Source organism: Gopherus flavomarginatus, chromosome 1, assembly GCF_025201925.1.
Source record: "Gopherus flavomarginatus isolate rGopFla2 chromosome 1, rGopFla2.mat.asm, whole genome shotgun sequence".
Classification (NCBI taxonomy): domain Eukaryota; kingdom Metazoa; phylum Chordata; order Testudines; family Testudinidae; genus Gopherus; species Gopherus flavomarginatus.
In genome coordinates, this window is record NC_066617.1 from 255011417 (window position 1) to 255032535 (window position 21119).

Sequence of the window (21119 nt, forward strand, 5' to 3'; positions counted from 1 at the left end):
AGTCTGAGAGTGGGCTGGGATATGGCTGCAGACATAGCATTTAGAAATATTAAGGGTCTGAGCTATTTACACTGGATAAAAGAATTGTCATTGTGGACTCCCCAAACCTTAAGACACCAACAGCCGAGGAACAGGCACCACCAAAGGCGCATGTTGGAGGCAGGGCCCTTCTGGTTCTGACAACCTCAACTGAGGGAACTGCAGTCACAGTTTTATGTCCACCAGGCAGCAGGCGCCAGGCTCACTACTGTTTCTTCATGGGCCTTGCTTTATGTAGTCGTCTGCTTCTGGCAACCCTTACAAAAACGTAGATTGAAAGGTATTGCAGGCTGTTCCTCTACATTTTCTTCTGGAGTCACAATTGACTCTGCGCGGTTCTGAGGTGATGATTGCTTCGCTGGGGGTGGTGCATTCTCACACAGCGAAGCATGTATCCACTCTGAGATGCCAGACAGTTTAACAGCCGTCGGGGTAGTAAGCAGTGCCTGGTGATTCTTTGATGTTCTTTAAGTCTCTGTACCACTTTTTCCTTGACTCTGGCTATAACAATGGCTTTCACACCTTATCTTTTCCTGATGCATACATTCCTCATTTACACAAACAGATTGAGAATACAAACAGTAGTATTTTATATTGAGCAAAAAGGCATTGTAAATTAAACCTTGCTAAATTTTACAATTAATAACAAGACAATTTACATTGAGACCCAGGCCTTCAATGTTTCTTTAATTTACTTAACATAGACACAGTAGAGAATCCTGTCTCTTACTACCTAAATCTTAAAACAAAGAGTTAGAAAAGGCCCAATTTGTAATGCATATGGGAAAACAGAATCTTATAGTCCCAGGGAGTCATTTCCTTCTGCTATTTAAAAAAAGGTTGCTAGCAGGATGAAATCAAATTATACTTTAATTCTTATGGGACATTATAAAATCTTGCTCCTACATATCTCCCTTTTGACACTAAGATGATTAATCACCAAAAACCAACCAACCAAACAAAAAGACTTCAGACTCTCTTCCTATTCTCCTGATTTTGATTGCCATATTGCAGCCATGACTTGGTCTTTATTTAAAAACATTTTAAATTTTGTAAAGAATCAAGTTACCCCTTAAGGGTTAAATGCTAAATCCCAAAGCCAAACAGTACTAATTGCCTGTGTCTTGCAAAAAGGTCTGTCAGTTTTGCAACTTCGAATTAAAGAGTCAAATGAATGTTTAGTGGCATTAAAAACAAAAACAAAACCAATTTATTTCACACCTAGAAAACAGGAGTTTTACAAACCAGATGTGTTGGTTTAGATTTTTAGAACTTTACATATTTTCAGACAGATACATACACATTTTCTTTTCCTTAACATTCCTTTACACTGCTTTGTTTTTACATAGCTGTATATATATTTGGATTATTTACAGGCATTTTTTTGGAAAAGGGCCCATTTTTCCTTTAGCATGGCTGCAAAGAAACCAAGAATTTTTTCTTCAACATGGTCCTTTTTAACATTTTTCACAAAGTTTAACTGCTTAATTTTCTCCAGCCTCTGTAGAGTAAACTTTTCACTCTCTTTCCTTAAATCACTGGTTTATGTCCCAAAATGACACCTTTATCACCTCAGCTTTTACCATTTTAAGTATTGTTCCAGGGGTTCATGCATGCACTTACTGCTTTTCTTACTCCTGACACTATTTCCTTATGGCTTCCAACCTGTTTTTCAGTTTTTTTATCTGTTGCTTGCCTGCTTGTCTGGGCCCGATCCTGCTTTTTTCAATGAACCATTTGTGAGTGCTGTTGTGGTCACTTTACAATTTTGAAAGAAATGTTCAAGGAAAGGGACCAGGAAGGGTGGGGGCTAGTTGAGGAGCCCACCCTCCTTGCTGAATTGGTAGTGGAACACTAAAGAATCAGTTTTTGAGGCAGACAATAAAGGGGAACAGAACAGGGGGCTTTTTGTTCTTTTTACAATAAGATGGGAGTATGAAGGTGGTTGGATCGATTCGGGCTTTGGAGAACCGGGTAAAGAGGAGCGCTCGGTCTGGTAGTGGGAGAGGAGGCTTTTAATAAAGCTTTTAACTTATTATTTGAATAATTGAGAGAGGTGAGTTTTGATTTTGTCCACCTACAATTTGCCTCTTCCCACCACTGCATGAAACAATTAACCTCTCCTTTAGCCAATTTAGTTTTAGGTTGGCCGAGTTTGTCCTTTAAGACATCCACTCAGTCTTTGTTCCAAGATTTTAACAGTGGCCACTGAGTTTTTTTGGGGGGATCCCCCTGAGTTAGCCTAGACCATTTTTCCAGAAATTTACGGGAGTCTGGACCCTTTTTACAGGAGTCCGGACCCATCCTAAATACATAAAATGAGCTGGCGTTCATTTAGGGAACTGTCCCGACTTAGATGTCTGGTTACCAATACAGGAGGACTTCACACACCAATCACACAAGAAGGAAATTTGGGTTCGTCAGAGCGATGCCCTGTGCAACACACAAAAGGAGCCCACAGGCTACTGCCTCAATCGCCCTTGCTTTCACACCAGGGGTTTTACCAAAATGCAGTGAGGCTGTGATTGTGCAGATTCCACTCACTCAGACTGCGGGGATAGGAACCCCTTGATCGGCCGATCCCCAGACAGAGACGGCACCCAGACTCAAACACTCCACAAGAGGACGGATAGACACAGAGACAGGACAGTCCTCAATCCAGACAAAACACAGAAATAATTACCTGACCAGATTCCTGATGTCAGATCCCGGGATCCCTACCGGAACAGAGTGGGAACCAATAGGTTCAATGGCTTAACCTTCACTGTGGTCATGCGCCTTTCTGTTCTAGTGGAGTTCCACTCGGGCCAAATGCCCAGGTGCCGGCTGCCACGGTCATCCTACAAAAACAGTCAGGAATCACACAGCCCCAGTGAAGACGGTTGCCATCTTGGTGGAACCTCCAAATTGTCAAAGTTAGACTCAGGACTCACAGTTTGTCAGACCACTCTGTTTTATTAGCACAGAACTCTGCTAATACACCCAGATAATGTGAGCACCATGCAAGACACAAACTATCTTATTTATACAGATAAAAGAGCGGTAATTAGACAAAGGGACAAAGAAAGCAAAACAGTACAATTTACCTGGGGCACAGCATGCATATTCTACTTCCTTACTAACTCTTATCGATCTAAGGCTAATACTTCACCAATTGCCCTTAAACGGTGCAATTGTACTATGTTAATGTCCGTTTTCCTGACACCTGGATTGCAGCATTCCAACAATTTTGCTTAAAGGTACAGACAACATTTCTTTAATTCTTTTTATTTTCACAATATAATTCATTCTACTTTCACACAATCAATCGGAGCATTTCAGGAAGCTGGCAGCACTCTCCCTCCTCCCCTCAGGAGTTGAGAGAAGATTTCTGAGCAGGGGGAGAGGGAGCTGCTGCTGACAGAATGCAGCAAAAAGAGCCAGCTGCCGAGCTTTCCTCCCTCCCGGGAAAAATGGGTCACTCTGCTCTTTGCTCCCTGCAACACCAGGCCTGGGAAGGGGGACAGAGGGTGAGAAACCCCTGGAGCTGCAGGAGCTGCTGAGGTGTATACAGGGCAAGTGGCAGATGTGGGAGGGGGTGGGCGGGAGCGGCAGAATGAATTAGAATTTGGGGGGTTGGAATGAAGCTGGAAGCTCTGTGATATAAGGCAGCATTTGGTACAAATCTGTCAAATTTAATCTGAGCTGGGTTTTGCAGTGAGAGATTCTGCAGAGAGACCCCAAAATCACTTTCCCATATAAGCATGTGAGAGCTGACAGCACTGTAACAGTCACACTGGGTGGGGTGGGCAGGAGGTTCAACAATCAAGCGAGACCAAAAAACCCACAATATAATTTTTTTTTAAAGCCTAATGATTTTGGTGGTGGGGGAGGTGTATCATGATTTTTGAACTTTTGGGGTTGGCAGTAATGAGTGTCTCTGCAGCTCACAAAGCTATCTAGTCAATGGTGGCAGCACCATGTCCAGCAAAACAAAGTTACTGGCATTTTAAATCAGCCTCCTCTCACCTCCACCCTATTGTGTCATGGCGATGTAGTATTGTCTGGTCTTGCAGCTTTGACAAATTATGAGATTGCATAAATGTATTGGTGATCCCGGGAGGCATGTGGTATTTGGAAACTGTACAAGCTGTAAGTCATTTACCTTTGGGTACTTTCTATTGCCTGATTTTTCATAAAGAAACAATTTTTAAAAAGCCTTCAACCTCTGGTGACCTTGCCAGGGAAGCCCTTTGGGTTGGCGTATGCAGAGGGGATAGAGTTTTCAGAGGACAGGTATTTATTGGGGTAAGTTCTGATGGGTTCCCTCTGGGGTGCCACCTGGAACTGGGGTGCCACTGAGCCCCCCTGACCCACCAGCCTGGGCTCCCTCTCACACTGTGGTGCTGTGATAAGTTGCCAAGCTCTCCAAGCTTGTTCTTTCACCACCACTCACACAGGTAGGGACACACCCAGCGGCAGAACTTACAGGCTGCTGTGATCAGCTCTGTATGGCGAGGCTACAGCTAAGGAACTGCCCAGCTGTTCAAGAGCACACACCCCTTGTGCTGCAAAGAGATCCATACAGCATAAGCTCATGAAATTCGCACCCTCCCTCAATGTGGAGAGGAAATATACAACAGCTTTTTGCTCCAACTTGTAGCTCCCACACACTGGTTTGAGATAAAGCAAAAACAAACTTATAAACTACAAAAGAGAGATTTTAAGTGATTTTAAGGGAGAGCAAACAGATCAAAGCAGGTTACCTAGCAAATATGCAATCTAAGATTAATATACTAAAGAAGTTGGATAACCGTAGCAACTTCTCACTAGACCATCCCTGACAGGTTTTTGTCCATCCTGTTCTTAAAACCTTCAGTGACAAGGATTTCACAACCTCCCTAGGTAATCTGTTGCAGTGCTTAACTCTCTGTATAATTAGAAAGTTTTTGCTCATAGCTAACCTAAGTCTCTTTTGTTGCAAACCAAGCCACTTGCTTCTTGTCCTTCTGCAGTGGACACAGAGAGCAATTGATCACCATCCTCTTGTAACAGCCCTTAACATATTTGAAGGCTATCTGGTCCCCCCCACCCAGTCTTTGCTCTAGACTGAATATGCCCAATTCTTTCAATCTGTCTTCAAAGATCAAGTATTTAAAACCTTTTATCACATTTGTTGCGCTCCTCTGGACACTGTCCTATTTGTTCATGGCTTTCTTAAAGTATGGTGCTCAAAACTGGACACAGTAATGCAGCTGAGGCCTCACCAGTGCCAGCTAACTACCTCCCCTGTCTTACATGTGACACTCCTGGTAATATACCACAGAATTACCTTTCCCTTTTTCACAACAGCATCATACCGTTGACTCACATTTTAATTTGTGGTCCACTATCACCCGAGTCCCCAATCCTTTTCAGCAGTACTACCAACTAGCCAGTTATTTCCCATTTTATAGTTGTACATTTGATTAGTCTTTACTAAGCGAAAGACTTTGCATTTGCCTTTGCTGAATTTCATATTTGTTGATTTCAGACAAACTCTCCACTTTATCAAATTCATGTTGAATTCTAAAGTGCTGGTATCTCCTCCCAACTTGGAGATGTCTGCAGATTTTATAAACATACTGTACTCTCTACTCCATCATCCAAGTAATAAATGAAAGTATTGAATAGTACTGGACCCAGGACTGACCCTTGCTGGATACAGTGTCCTAGTTTGATAGTGAATCATTGATAGCTACTCTTTGAGACTAGGCTTTCAACCTGTTGTGTAATTTCATCTAGACCACATTTCCCTTGTTTGCAAATCAGTAATACTGAAAAGCTACAGTACTGGCAATTTTGAAGTCCCTGTGATCATGTTGTGACTGCAGTAAGCAGAGGCCAAAAACCATAATGCTACTTCACTGGCATAAAGATTTCACAGGTTACTAACTTGTAAATCTCCAAAATTAAGCCTGACTCCGATCAGGAGTTTTTAAACTATTTGTGATTTCTTTTAATTATTTAAGAAGTTCCCAGCATCCCTTTATGGAAGTTGAACTCTATTATGTCTAGCTGGTGTCTGTCGTGTCTGTCTGAATTATTTCTGTAAGCCATGCCTACTTTGTGTTCCCCTCTCAGGGCAGCCCATACTGGGAAGCCTCTGAAGCTCAGGACACACTCGCCCTGCCAGAGAAAGTAGGTAAGCCATGCCTGCTCAGTATGGCACTCTGTCCCTATCTAGTGGTGGCTAAGCAGTACACAGTAGCTGGCAGTGAACCTTCTAGCTGGGATAGACGGACTAGTTTGAGTGCAGCTGGCACTAGCATGCTAACAATAGCGGTGTGGATATTGTAGCACCGGCAGAGGAGCACGCTAGCCACCCAAGCTCAGACCCAACCTAGCCCCTATGACTGAGCTCAGGTGGCTAGCCTGAGCCTTCGCCGGTGCTGCAATGTCCACCTGCTACTTTTAGCATGCTTGTGCCAGCTCTCCTCACCTGAGTCTGCATACCCAGGCTGGGCGGCTCCCTCACAGTTAGGGTGACCAGACAGCAAGTGTGAAAAATCGGGACAGGGAGTTAGGGGTAATAGGCACCTATGTAAGGCAAAGCCCCAAATATTGGGAACTGTCCCCATAAAATCAGGACATCTGGTCACCCTACTCACAGTGGCAGCAGAGACATACCAATCACAGAGTGGCTGAGTGTGCTACAGGCTAGCCTAAGAGAATGGGGTGTATAGTTTATGCAGTAAAGGCTTGTGCATTTCACTCCTGACAGCCTAGATTCAATCCCTGCTGCTGATAACCCACTGAGGGGCATGTGTGCTGCATTTCTTGTATCTTCTCAAAGGAAAATATTGTGATACTACTACTGTCAAACATTACGGTAATTCCTTGATTTGGTTACTCGCCAGTAAAGGGCTTCGTCAGTAGTTAGATGTCAGTGTTTCACTGTTTTGAAGGGCAGTTGCTGAGCACTCTCCTTGATCCCTTACTGCATACAGTAAAGTCTGCACTGCTGGAGGTCATGCCCTGCTCCTTCTGCTAAGCCTGATAGGAGTGTGCCTTAGGGTAAATGAGGCCAGATCACTCAGATACACAGGAATACGGCATTTGCAGTGATCACGTCTACTCAGCCAGAATATACTTGCTTCTAACACCTACACAGGAATACGGCATTTGCAGTGATCACGTCTACTCAGCAAGAATATACTTGCTTCTAACACCTGCAAGAAATTAAGAAAGATTGAAATAGTCCCTAAAATCTGTTGCTCATCATGCAGCCTACACAAAAGAACCAAATTCTTTTTACATGAGAACACCGGGATACATCTGCTTGTAATCATCCTTCTGCAGGCAGTCAGGCCTCCTTCTGATTAAGCCGCAATGTGATTCTCCACACTTGGTCCACAGAACGCTTAGTAGAAGTTTTTAGCCAAGGGGCTGGAATTCACGAGCAATAGAATAAATGCGTCTTTCATATATTACTTCACCAGTCAGGTGGCCTCAGCATTTGGAACTCTTTTCCTCTGCTGCTCGCTCATTTCTTGCATTACTTTCAGAAGTCAAGAAATGCTTAAATAAAGAGAAACTTGTTCCGTGACAGAAAAGGTCATTTCTTCTGGCCAGGCATTTGGGAAGGAGACAGGAAGCATATTATTTTAAAGGTAAACTGATAAAATATGTGTTTGCTGTAGATATAGGAGGAAAGTCAAAAACCATGTCAGAGTTCTTTAGACAGTACTGGGAGGAAACGTTACTGTAACACCTGGGGACTGTGCTGACAACAACTACATGTATCACAGGGGAAACAGGTTAGTCTTCAATTATCGGTACATTCGTGCAATGTAAATATTTTTCTTTGCTCACAGAAATCTAGGTTGTTGGTGTGTGTCTAAATGTCTAAAACTACTACCGCTGCAGTACAGTGAGTATTCCACTGAAGAATATTAGACATGTCGATGGTAGTAACCTTGATCATTTCTCAATATATTCTTCAATTTTAGAGAATCATCAAGAAAAGAACAATAAAATCCTTTATTTATATGAAAGCTAAGTGTTTTCTCCTATTGTAGCATGGACACACTGGAGTTGAAGTAATGCACTTTTATAGGTTTGTTATGTTACATCCAAAAGGATGTCTTATATACTACTATACACAATGACTGGGAATGTAATTTAAACTGTTTGAAAGGGAACCAGGCTTGTTTTATGTTTAATAAAAGAAAACTTCTCTTGATAGCTAAGTGTTACTATGATTCATAGAGATAAGTTGATGGCTCTGTCTGCACTATGTTTATTTACCTCAATTGATTGCCAGTTAGCTTGAGCTAGTTAACAGGTTTGGAAAGGCAAGCGTCTGCGCTCCTTAAATGTTTATTTCTGGATCCTGTACAGACAAAGTTGAAGACCTCAGCCGTGCCTAGGCTAGGAGTACTCTGCTGATACAGCTATCTCAGTATGTCTGTACTTATGGCTTATACTGACAAAACTGAGTTTTTGCTGGTATAGCTTATTCCAACCACCCACCCCCAAGCAAAATAAATTATACCAACAAAAGTGCAGTTTTGCTGATGTAACTGAATTTACACTAGGAACTTGTGTTGGCGCAGCTGTATCGGTAGCAAATTGTACTTCTTCAGACTCCAACTTCAGACTTCAGACATATAGTTATGCCGGCAGAAGTCAGTAGTGTAGACCTGGCCGTAAAAAGTTGGACTAATGCATTTTAGTTTGTGTTTGAAATGTAGAGGCATGTAGTTAAATGCAAAGATAAAAGAGAAGCCTGGGTTAATTATTCATTTTATCAATTAAATGCTCAATTGCATTCTGACATCTACATATACAGTATAAAGGGCCTCATTTAAATAGTGTGAACAATTTACTGCACTAATACAGTGTCATTAAAGTTTTGACACAGGAAATAATTGTCCTTATTACACCTCTATGTAGAACTTGGTCTGTTTTAATATTTTTAAGCACACACCTACTTGGTATTATGCTTTCCTTTAAAATGTGTTTAAAGAAGTCACATATTCATACAGTATATCAGTGGCAAACTTTCAGAGAGTATTGATCCACTGCATTGGAGAGTACATTAAGGAGCAATATTTTTGGAAATATTGCAAAGAAAGCAGTCTTTATCTTCTGCAGTGAGTGGGCTGCCACATATGAGTTCACAGCCAGATTTTCAAAGGCGCTTAGCACATTGGATACTGAGCTCTTGGACAATCTGATCATAAGAGTGTCAATGGGAGCTTCGAGGCACCAAACTGTCTGGAAAATCTGAGCTGAAACCCTGGCTTCATGGGAGTCAATGGCAAAATGCGGATTACCTTAAATGGGACTGGAATTTCACCCCGAGCATCTATTTGGTTACCTTGTTGTGAGGTGAGCTCTTATGGAAATCTGGTTTTTAGTGCTAGGGAAATCTTAACATGCAGAAACAACCCTGACTCCTCTCTTTTGTTCTTTTCTTAAGTTTGGAGTGTGTGGTGAGAAAACATTATTTGCCCTTTGGCATGAGAGAAGGACATTAGCAGATCCATGTAGAAAGTGAAGGAGCAATGAGTATTAATGAGATGCTGCAGTAGCAGATCAACAAGTGGTTCTCCTACAGACACTTCTGAAGTTTCAGAGAACTTTTGACATGAAATGTATTAAGTTTACTAATGGATTTCAAATGTTTATCTTTCTACAGAAAGAAGGAGGTTTAGTTTTCATTTTACATAGTCTTGCCAGCATTAGAAACTGATATTTAAGTAAGTTTTCGACTATTTGAACTTTAAATTTATTTGGCAAAATGGAAGATCTTTGTTCTACACTCAATAACTGGATATGCACTAATTGACAGGATTGATTTAATGGAGCCTCCTTTAATGCCTGGTATTTTAGCCCCTTCTGACTTCTAGTCTGAAATTCAAATTAAAAGCAAAAATCAAAACCAGGGAAAGCAGCATCAGACAATGTTGGCAGGAAAGCTTTGTATCTGGGTTAGTTATCTTTCAAAAGTCTCTACTCAACTCAACACACAGTTTTATCTGTGTGTTCTTTTCATTCAAACATTTAACAGTTCAGTTATGCTTTTGTATTAGAATTCTCCCCAGCCACTTATTCCTGGGCAAAGTAGATTTTTAGCAAACATATTTAAAGACCCATCCAAAAAAATTTAGCTTAGCTTCTTTCTTCCAAAACAAGGGAATGACTAATCTAGCAGCGTGAGGTACAAGGGGAAACATTTCTCCTTGAAAAATACTAAGAAGATTTCTTGCATAGAGGCTGAATGCTTGGGGCACTTTCACACTTTGCTAGACATGACGTATGACTGACAAAACCTAATGATATATAGAATAACTATCTGAAGGGAACTGCACTTTCATCTGATATTTATTATTTTTAGTGCACCTATTTCATGGTCCCTCTTAAGAGTTCAAGATCCACCTGAACTTACCATCTTGCAAATTTGGTGGCAAAGCAATTTTAGTGTAATTTAGGACCACAGGACTGGAAGGGTCCTCCTAAGTCATCAAATCAGCTCCCTGATATTGCAGGCAACCATGTCATATAATCCCATTCATAAATTTTTCAAACTGCATCTTCAAACTAATTAAGTTTCTAGTCCCCACTGTTCTATTATTTGGCATCTTCAGATTTCCTTGATACCCTTCAGCATAACTTTCAGCCTGGGTGTGACAGCACAATGGCTACACTAGTCTTCTTGACTGATCCCCTAGTGATGATATGCAAAGGACAAGTGTCTACACTGATTATTTTAAGTCTGTCAGCAGTCTTTGAAAGCACTGGCTACAGAGAGACGCTGAGACTTGCCAACTGTGAAAGTACAGTCTATAGTGTATTAGCACAGGAATCTGGATTTTGGCAAGGATGAACCCCTGGCAACTAAAAAAGGGACCTCAGATTAAGAACATAAGAACAGCCATACTGGATCAGACCAAAGGTCCATCTAGCCCAGTATCCTGTCTTCTGACAGTGGCCAATGCCAGGTGCCCCAGAGGGAATGAACAGAAGAGGTAATCATCAAGTGATCCATCCCCTATTGCCCATTCCCAGTTTCTGCCATACAGAGGCTAGGGACACCATCCTTGCTAATAGCCATAGAGTCAGACCTAGGCTCCATGAATTTATCCAGTTCATTTTTAAACCCTGCTATAGTCTTGGCCTTCACAACATCCTCTGGCAAGGAGTTCCACAAGTTGACTGTGCTTTGTATGAAAAAATACTTTCTTTTGTTTTAAACCTGCTGCCTATTAATTTCATTTGGTGGCCCCTACTTCTTATGTTATGAGAAGGAGTAAATAACACTTCCTTATTTACTTTTTCTACACCAGTCGTGATTTTTATAGTCCTCTATCATATCCCCCCTTCATCGTCTCTTTTCCAAGCTGAAAAGTCTCAGTCTTATTAATCTCTCCTCATACGGAAGCTGTTCCATAACTGTAATAATTTTGTTGCCCTTTTCTGAACCTTTTCTAATTCCAATATATCTTTTTTGCGATGGGGCAACCACATCTGCACGCAGTATTCAAGATGTGCACATACCATGGATTTATATAATGGCAATATGCTATTTTCTGTCATACTATCTATCCCTTTCTTAATGATTCTCTCCATGACACTCATTATTCACAATATCTGAATCCAAGACTTGGTCTCAGTGGGACTGCAGCAACCTAAAATGTACTGCATTTTATTCTTTAAAATGTCTGTTTCCATAGTTAGTACTGTAACAGTTGCTGTGAGGCTCTGTGCACCTCTCAACATCAATAGGTGAAAGGTGACACTGCAGCAAGGCTGTACTTGGTTTAGGGGAAAATGTAACTTGTTTGTATCTTGTCCTCATCTTTAAGAGCTACACAACTCTACTCTTGACTCACCCACTCTTGTCCTCACATTGCTCCCCAACCTCTCTGCTCTGGCATGATGCTAGCCTTACCTGCCAGTTTGTCCTCTGCTCCTGCTTTCTTCTACAGCATCTCTTCTGTATAGAAGACTGTCTATGAAACAATCTGAAAGGCCAGTGTCCTCTTCTCTTTCAGATCCCTCCTGAAGAGACACTGCTGCTGTGACCGCTACAAGAAACTGGCTAATCAGTGAGGTCTAGTTGGAAGGGAAGTTGGTTTTAGCTGATAGTTTATTTTTATAAAAATAATTAGAATATTTTTAAGTTATTCAGCACAATCACATTGTGCACATAGTGAGTCTGTTTAAATGCACAATGTTTTTACTGTTGCCCTTCTCCTTTGCCTTACTTCCTAATGCTTGTCACATTCATTCAGTGCATCTTGTCTTAAATTAAGCTCTGAGCCTGAAAACACACATAGCCAGAGACTGTAAGTTCTTCAGAACAGAGATGGGGTCTTCCTATGTGTATGTACATCACCTAGCAAAAAGAGTCTGAATTTGTATCAGGAATTAGGGCCTTTGGACACTATTAAAATACAAATAATTAAGTAAATAATAAATGCCGCAATATAATTGTAATTGTTTATGCCTATATTGTTCACAGTCAGAGGTGGGTTAATATGGCAAAAAATATCTGTGAACATTCATTTCAATAAAAATGCAGACACCTTCCAATGGTATTTACCATTTCCTTTAGTTACTTTCTGCAAACATGCATATGGACAAAATGTTGTTCATTAGAGTCTGCACAGAAAGAGACAGTGTTGTGAAAACTCAGGTATATCTGCATTCGTGCGTGTGTTCATGCCAGAAGTGCTCAGTGGCCATCATGAAAACTCAGTGGTCTGGGAATTATCCAACAGAAACAATACCACGTGACTTAGGTGGTCAATAACACCACACAGATCTATTCATCCAGCTGTGAAATATGTTTGCATAAATTGTTTACTAATATTTTGGAATTCATTACTCTAAATTACTTAAACTATTCACAGATCATTTATGAAGGAAAAGAAGAGCAATGTTTGTCTAATATTTTGTTTACAAAGAATTTGCTCAGCTCTATGAATAATAGGACAGTTTTATATGACTGTGTTAACCTAAACAGATTTAAGTTTTAGTTTTATCGATCATGGCTTAATTTGTGAACATTTCCTGTTTAGCTGAGAGATGAAAGAACCCCACTATGAAAGGAGAAGAGGACTTGAAAAAGAATTTCTTAGTAGCTAATCAAATAACCAAGTGTCCCACCAGCTGTTAGTGTGCTCTTTTACTGGTTTAGCCAGCCAGAAGACTGGTCTAGAGTAGGACAGTCATCCTGCAGGTTAATTAATCACCGTCTAGGGCTGGAGCAACTTGTAGTGGCTATTGGAGTCTACTGCAAACATTGAGAAAACAGGCTTATGGGTGGCTCTGCAACTATAACCACAGTAGTTTAATTTTTTGGCTTCTACAGGAAATGAACCTTTCCTTTCACATGAAGTGGTCAGCCTGCTATGCACACAGCATCAATGACCCTCCACCGTTTAAGAACCTCCAAAGCCCAGATATATTTTCATTTGGACTAGAACTGAAATTTATTATGGCAATTTACAGAAATGCAGGAGTTGTGCATTGTTTATGATACATTTTTTTGAGAACTGTTGTTAAAATATTGATTTTTCAGAAATTTCTTTCTGCTATTTCTTTACTAAACTATATTCCCTAGAACAGGGGTTATCACTTCTTTTCTTTCTGAGCCCCCCACCCGCAACATACTATAAAAACTCCACAGCCCACCTGTGCCACAACAATTGTTGTTCTGCATATAAAAGCCAATGCTGGCGTTAAGGAATAGCAAGCAGAGTAGCTAGCAGGGCAGTTGCCCGAGGCTCCATACCACAGGGTACCCCGCAAAGCTTCGTTGCCCAGGCTTCTGCTTCAGCCCCGGGTGGCAGAGCTCAAGCCCGGAGCCCTGTGTGGCAGGGCTTAGACTGTCTGCCCTAGGCCTCAGTGAGTCTAACACTGGTCCTGTTTGGCATATCCTCTGAAACCTGCTCACGGCCCCCCAGGGGGCCCCAGGCTCCTGCTTGAGAACCACTGCCCTACAACTCAAACACCCTCCTTTGGTAAAATTGCTGTTTGTTTCTTTTCTCTCTCTTTGTTCTCTACAGGGTTCTTTAAGCTCTTCAGTCAAGTTTACATTAGGCAAAAAATAAATTAAGACTCAGACAAAAATGTTACTATGGAAAAGCTCCACTAGACGGTTGTTATACTAATTTACTGGGTTGTTTTAATAGACATGTCTCTTTTGAAAGGACAAACTGATCTCACGCATTTCAGTATAAAATGATTTCAGTGTAAAATCCTGACTCTACTGCAATCAATGGCAAAACTCCTGTAGACTTCAGTGGGGCTAGTCTCTCACCACAACCATGTAAACCCCACCAACAGAGCTCAGGGTAGCCCTATGGGAACTGCAATCCCACTTGACCTTGGTGTGCTCCGAAGAGAATGAGTGCTTTGTGCGTCCACAATTTTCCTTTCACGAAAAGTAGGCTTCAAGCATTCTAACTCATTGTCACCAATTTACAAGTGATTCCCAACAGCGAGTTATATTACATGTCACATGCTGTCACAGCCTTGACATGAAAATCTTTGGTAATGAGCAAGAAAAGATTTTTTTTTAAAGTGATCATCTTTGAGAATGGGTTCCAAACCCTCTTATTACTTGAACAAAAATAATCTTACGTCACTTTGGGAGCCTCTCCTGTTCTATCATGCAATTATTGCCACACTCATGCTATTTTTATAAATGACAGTAACTCCCCACAGAGCTTATCTATGTGTTCACTGGCTTCCATATAGCTGAACAATAGTCAGGACGCAAATGGAAAACAAAGAGCCCAATACAACCAAAGTATCATTTTCCAATAAATTACCCCAACCCTCAGTAAGACTCAGCTATTGCATATTAGACTTAAAGCTATTGCACCTTTAGTAGTAATGTGTTGTGTGACAGTGTCTTTTATGAAGGACACTAGGTGACAACACAGACTAGTGGAACGACAGGATTTTTATTTTAGGAGGTTATAGGGGCTATAGGTATTGTTGGAAAATAACAAGAACTGAGGACACTGATCTCTAATGGAAGGAGTGGAGCAGATGTGAGATGCAATAAGAAGATATGATATAGCAGGAAAACTAAATGTTATGCAAATCAAGATCACCAGGCCTGGAAGATGATGAAATGAGCACTAGTTTGCATAATCAAAACAAAAAAGAAAACAAGGAGTTAAGGTAATAGACTTTAGATCCTTTCACCTGTTAGTTCAAATTCAGCCCAAGGGGGTAGTAACTATAAATGATTATGATCTGCTGGATGTTTGAATGCTTATATAAAATGAGTCAATAAACTCAGTTCAGTTCTCAGAGGATATGTCTACACAGCAAGGAAAAACCCATGGCTGGCCTGTGTCAGCCCACTCAGGCTTGCAGGGCTTGGGCAGTGGGGCTGTGTAGACTTCTGGGCTCGGGTTGGAGCCCAAGCTCTGGGACCCTGCCACCCCGCATGCCCCCAGAAGCCAAAGAATGCAAGATCATGGAGTTTGCCCTATTTTCTCACCCTGTAAAGATGGCACCTCTAGGTGAGACTTGAGTCTCATTGAGATGGGATGAGGAAGCTTGTGCTGCCACTGTCCATCCTGCATCTGTCAGGTGACCAGAGAACTTTCGCCTTCTAGCCTTTCAAACTAGCACTTTGCAGATAAACCACATCTAGACAAATTATTTAATTGAAAAACCAAATGGGATAACAAAGATTTTCAGCATGAAGATTCCCTGCCCTTTTCATGGTCTTTCCTATGGCTGTACAACTGCAGGGTCCTCTTTATTTGTAGTGACCAGTAGCAAGAACTAATAATGGGTAAGAAGAAAAAAATGATTATTATAAAGGTTCTTAAAAGAGTTTTACTGCTAGTGTGAAGCATGGCTAACATTTAATCTGGCATGTTAAAAAAATAATATTTTACTGATGCTTTTAAATTATTCAGTAAACAAGAAAAAATATAATGGGTCAGTTTCTGTATGCAGTTCAAGTCTAGCCTGCAAATGCCCAACAGAGAATTCCCTTTCTGAAGGGGACCGGCCTGCTGATGCAAGTGGGTCAGAACTGGACCAGCCTACATAATCAGGGAGTAGAGCTGGCTGGAAAATTTTAGTGGACCCTTTTTTTTTCCCAACAGAAAATGCCATTTTCATCAGAACACATTGGAATACCATGTCAATTTCTACAGCAACTCATATGGGGAAAAACTGAAATGAAAACTTTTCATTTTGGAACATTTTTGTTTAGGAAATTTTGAAATTTTGTTTTGACATTTTGAAATCTTGTTTCAAAAATTTTTTAAATATATTTTATGACATGACAGTGCATATTATGCACTGCTACTAGTGACGTGTCACAAGATGAGATAGTATAATAATTGAAATAGTCTCTTTTTGTTTTATTTTTAAAATCATTAAGGGCAACTTCTACTTAGCTTACATCAGAGTGTTGTGTATGTGTGTGTGAGTGTGTGGTAATGAAGCATTTTGACACCTTCACACAATTTTTATGCTCCTAGTGATATTTTGAAACGAAATTTCTGAAATCTGAAACAAAAATTTGAAATTCCCGTTCCCATTTCCCCCAAACCAACATTTTTCAGAAATGTTGGTTTGTGGAAAATTTCATAAATATTTTGTTTTGATCCCAGATCAGAATGAAAAGAAGCTTCAACATGTCAACATGTCCCACTAACTGGAAATTCTGAGTTTTGATCAGTTTCCCCTACTGGTTATGGTCCCCACCCCGCATCTCCCCAGAGAATCTTGCCAAACGGCAGCAAAGAGCTGACAGCTGAGCCAGTTTGTTTGAGTTACACTTCTGTAGTGTAATATTTTGCAAGTTTTATCGAAATATGTCATTGTCCCGCTGGGATTTAGCTTTGGGAGCATGTGGCTCCATGGTATTACTCTTTTATGTTTTAAGTGATGTATGCACAAAAATGTATGTAAGATTGAGTCCAGAATTAACATGGCAGGCAAAAATCTTCTTTCATGGTTTCATACTATGCATCCGTTCAGTCTTGTACAGCCAGGTTAGTAAACTCTACATTGAACTTGCTGGGATCTAAGCATAACCTGGTGCAGTGGGATTTCCTGCTGCAAGATTAAAGATGTCATGATCTTTTATGTGGCAGCAGTAAGGAGGAAAAACTACAAAAAGTGCAATCTTCTGGAAACAAAATATACTGTAAATCAGAAACATAGACTACAGTCTAACATCAAAGCAAAAAAAAAGGCACAGGCTTCTAACAGAGAGATTTAGGGCGGGCAGTTATGAGACTAGCATTTATAGATTTAAAACAGGACCAATAAATATGGCACCAAAGCAATTCAAGAGAAGTACAAGGTCAAATGGGATAATGTCAGAAAGACATGTGCTATATCTTAACAGTCAGGATCTCAGCACTAGAGCTAGGGCTGGTAGCATCATGTATTGCTCAGGTTGCCCAGCCCTGCTCTCTATAAACTCCTGTTTTCAGTTACTTATAATTTTGCCAAACTTTAAACATTTAGGCTGAAATTTTCCATGCTGAGTATATGTCTCAGGCTGAATTTTATGGGAAATTTCAGCCAAAACAATTCTGCCATTTCTGAGAATGAGTCTTGGGGAAAATATGTTGTTTGGCCTATGTTAAAAATTCTGGCAACATTTTCTTGGTCAGCTGTCGTGCCCCCATGCTCTGGAACAGGGATTGGAAATATGGCTGGTGGGGTGGATGGTCTTCATGTCAGGGATGTGCCTTTAGCCATCCCTGTGAAAATTTGCCTAAATTTAGCCAAGTTATAATCCTTTAAAAAATCACAGTTTGTACATATGCAGTAGAAACTTGCTAGAACTTTGTAGGTAAAATCTGTAAAATGGGACCAGTATCACCCCTCAAACCCCAGGAGTGTTGTATAGATAAAATAATTGTTTGAGAAGCACTCAGATACAATTGTAATGACCCACATAGAAAAGCCCAGGAGGAAGTTAATAATTACATCTTCAAAGTGAGTTCTGAACTATAGATAAGCCATGGAGCCACACACTGAACCAGGAGAAAACAAAACATTAAATAGCTGCTCATTAATGCACACCATCCATCCTGTACACTGAATGGGGCAGAGGTCCTGGGGGAAGAATAGTATCTGCTCATATAATTAAAGACTGTCATAATGCATATACATGGGAGGGTCAAATTAAGGTTGTACAGGCAACCTTAATTCTGGCATTTCTTAACTTTTGAGGGGTGTGTTGCGTGTGTAAAGGGTGGGAAATGTTGAAATGGGAGACAAAAATAGCTCAGAAAGGAGGACTTAGAAAATTGTGTGGAAGCAGCCTGAATAGAAGAAAGAGAGCAATGAATGAGTAAGTCTATGGAAACAATCATTCTGCAGTGAAATGACATATTCAAAAGCTGCTGCATTCTTCCCAGCCCCATCTCCTCTCCTGTTAAATCTGGCTCATGAACCTGCTATATTTGCTTGAGGTTTATGTAACATACATTTGATGTAGTGGAGGAGGAGGAGGAGCAATGCTCAGAGGTTGAATGTATTTGTATCCTCTTATGGTGTGTTAGCTAATGAAGGGAAGCAGTTGTGGCCAGATAATGTTGCCAAACTAATATGCTTTCCACTGTGCTTTAATATAACAGCAAGACTGTTCCTTTCATAAGTAGGACAACACAGTACCAGGAATTAACAGAACAGACGTAGAGGGACAAATAAGTGAATAAGCATCAGTTTGTAGCTGACAAGCTCAGACAAAAGAAGTTTCAAAAAATCATCAGCAGTGGCAAAGCAGAGAAAACGACCCTAATCTGTATAATCACTAAGAAAATTGCTTAGAAAGTTGACAGTCCCCAGTGCTGAGTGATGACTATGGACAGAAAAATAATACACTGGCAAATGGGACATTGCAGAAGAAACGCTGTTGATCCTGCCTGTTGTGAACTGAACTGTGGAATAAGGTCAACAAATCTCATGGTTGGTGATAAGCGGCAAGGCCGCGATGCACAGTTTATACAGAAACTGACTTTCCCCAAGGCTGAGGTGTTTGGATCTGAGATTTGTTTTAATCCCATTTCTATAAGGAAAATATCTGTAGGAGCAGAAAAGCAAATAGTATAAAAGTCAAGATGTTTTGGAAGTAATTGACTGATCACTGAAATGTTCTTGCTGTTTCTGTTTGGAAGAAAAATGTGACTCCTGAAGTTTTCTTGGAACTAGCTGCAGAAAGCAATTTGGAATGCCAGGGGCACTTAACCTAAGACTAGCTCCGGGGGCAATATAGTTGGGATATTATGTAAAAATCCTTATCAGCAGAAAATAATGATTGCATGGTATTGGGGCACTTGGCTGTGCTGCCAAGTTCCTGATCAAATGAGGTCATTAAAAATCCCCTGGTCTTTTTTTACAAGAAGAAAAGTGTTATCTCCTGGAATTCTGGCCAAATTCCAATTTGTCTACTAAATTATTATTGCCAAATATTGTGATTTTAATCTTAAATCTCATGATATTTGCTGCTTTTCTTAACCCCCCAGCTTCTGGAGTCATGTGATTGTATGAGACTCTCAGCTTACATTTTTTTTAAAAAAAGATAAGTTTCTAGCCCTCATAGTTGTGGAGAAAAGCATGAAATCATGAGTTCTAAAGGCTCCAAAACCAGAAGGCAAATAAAATAAATCATTTTTTTAAAAATCTCATTATTATGCCAAATATTATGATTTTTAAGGTTCTGATTTTTGAGTGCTTTGGAGTTGGCAATGCTGAAATTATCTCTTCAATTTTAGCTGAATGTAACATATATAATTCTCTGTTTAATAGCTGCGGTGTTCCACACCAAAGACTCCTGCATTCCTGTGGCATTCAGCCTTCTTTTTGTACCTAATATATATAAAATATAAAATTACAAACAGACTGCTGAAAGTATGTATATATATATATATATATATATATATATATATATATATATATATATATATATATATATATATATATATATATACACACACACACACAAACACACCCCAACAGAGCATTTAGTGTAAGGGCCAGCTCTGTAAAGGTATTTAGGTGCCTAAAGATATAGAGATACCCTAGTGGAATTTTCAAAAATGCCTCTGCTCCTAACTCTCTCTGGGCACTTAGGTACTTTGGAAGATCTCACTTGGTCAGGGGTTGGCAACCTTTCAGAAGCGATGTGCCGAGTCTTCATGTATACACTCTAATTTAAGGCTTCGTTTGCCAGTAATACATTTGAATGCTTTTTAGAAGGTCTCTCTATAAGTCTATAATATATAACCAAACTACTGTTATATGTAAAGTAAACAAGGTTTTCAAATTTTTCAGAAGCTTTATTTAAAATTAAATTAAAATTCAGATCTTATTAGTTTAGTGTGATCCTTGCCCTTGCTTTTCCTTGCTGAGTTTTCCAATGTCTAGTGGCATGTATTTGGATACTTTAAGCTGCACACAGACTTCTGAGTTATAAGTTGATAACCGGCTGGCAGGAGGTCAGCGACTGGAACCCCAGATCAGCAGCTGAGGTGAGTGGAGCTGGCGGCTGGTAGGGCTGAGTGGGGCCGGAAGCCTGGACCCTGTCTGGCAGGGGGCCTGTGCTGGAACTCCAACTGGAAGCAAGGTGAGTGGGGCTGTGGAGGGGACCCCGGCTCGCAGGGGGCCAGCAGCCAGAACCCCAGAGCAGCGGCGGGCTGAGTGGCTCAGCCCGCTGCTGTTCTGGGGTCTCAGCCTGCTGCCAGCCTGGGTTCCTTCCTCAAGGCCAGCAGTGGGTGCTGAGTGGGACCCCAGTTGGCAAGGAGCCAGCAGTGGGAACCCCAGAGTGGTGGCGGGCTGAGCTGCTCAACCTGCCGCCCCTCTGGGGTTTCCACCACAGGTTCCTGCCAGCTGGGGTCTCAGCCCACTGCCAGCCTGAGGTACTGTCCCCCAGGCCAGCCGCGGGTGCTGAGTGGGACTGGCAGCGGGACCCCAGCTGGCAAGGGGCCAGCAATGGGAATCCCAGAGTGGCAGTGGGCTGAGCGGCTCAGCCCGCCCCGCAAGCCATCAAAAATCAGCCCATGTGCCATATGTTGCTGACCCCTGCACTAAGTGTTTCTTGGTATTTTTAG

General features: G+C 41.0%; 1 protein-coding gene across 4 annotated transcripts in view; it reads left to right on the forward strand.

Annotated features, from left to right (window-relative positions):
- Positions 1 to 21119, forward strand: part of ECRG4 (ECRG4 augurin precursor) — a 74376-nt gene that overhangs the window by 40804 nt on the left and 12453 nt on the right. The window contains exon 1 of one of the 4 annotated variants that reach the window (XM_050922864.1): positions 7453 to 7670. The exons of 2 other annotated variants lie outside the window; for them this stretch is intronic. The gene's annotated coding sequence lies outside the window, so the exon portion shown is untranslated. Of the gene's footprint in view, positions 1 to 7452; positions 7671 to 7692; positions 7818 to 21119 lie in introns of those variants that run through there. One more of the 4 variants, XM_050922869.1, reaches the window with a different exon arrangement.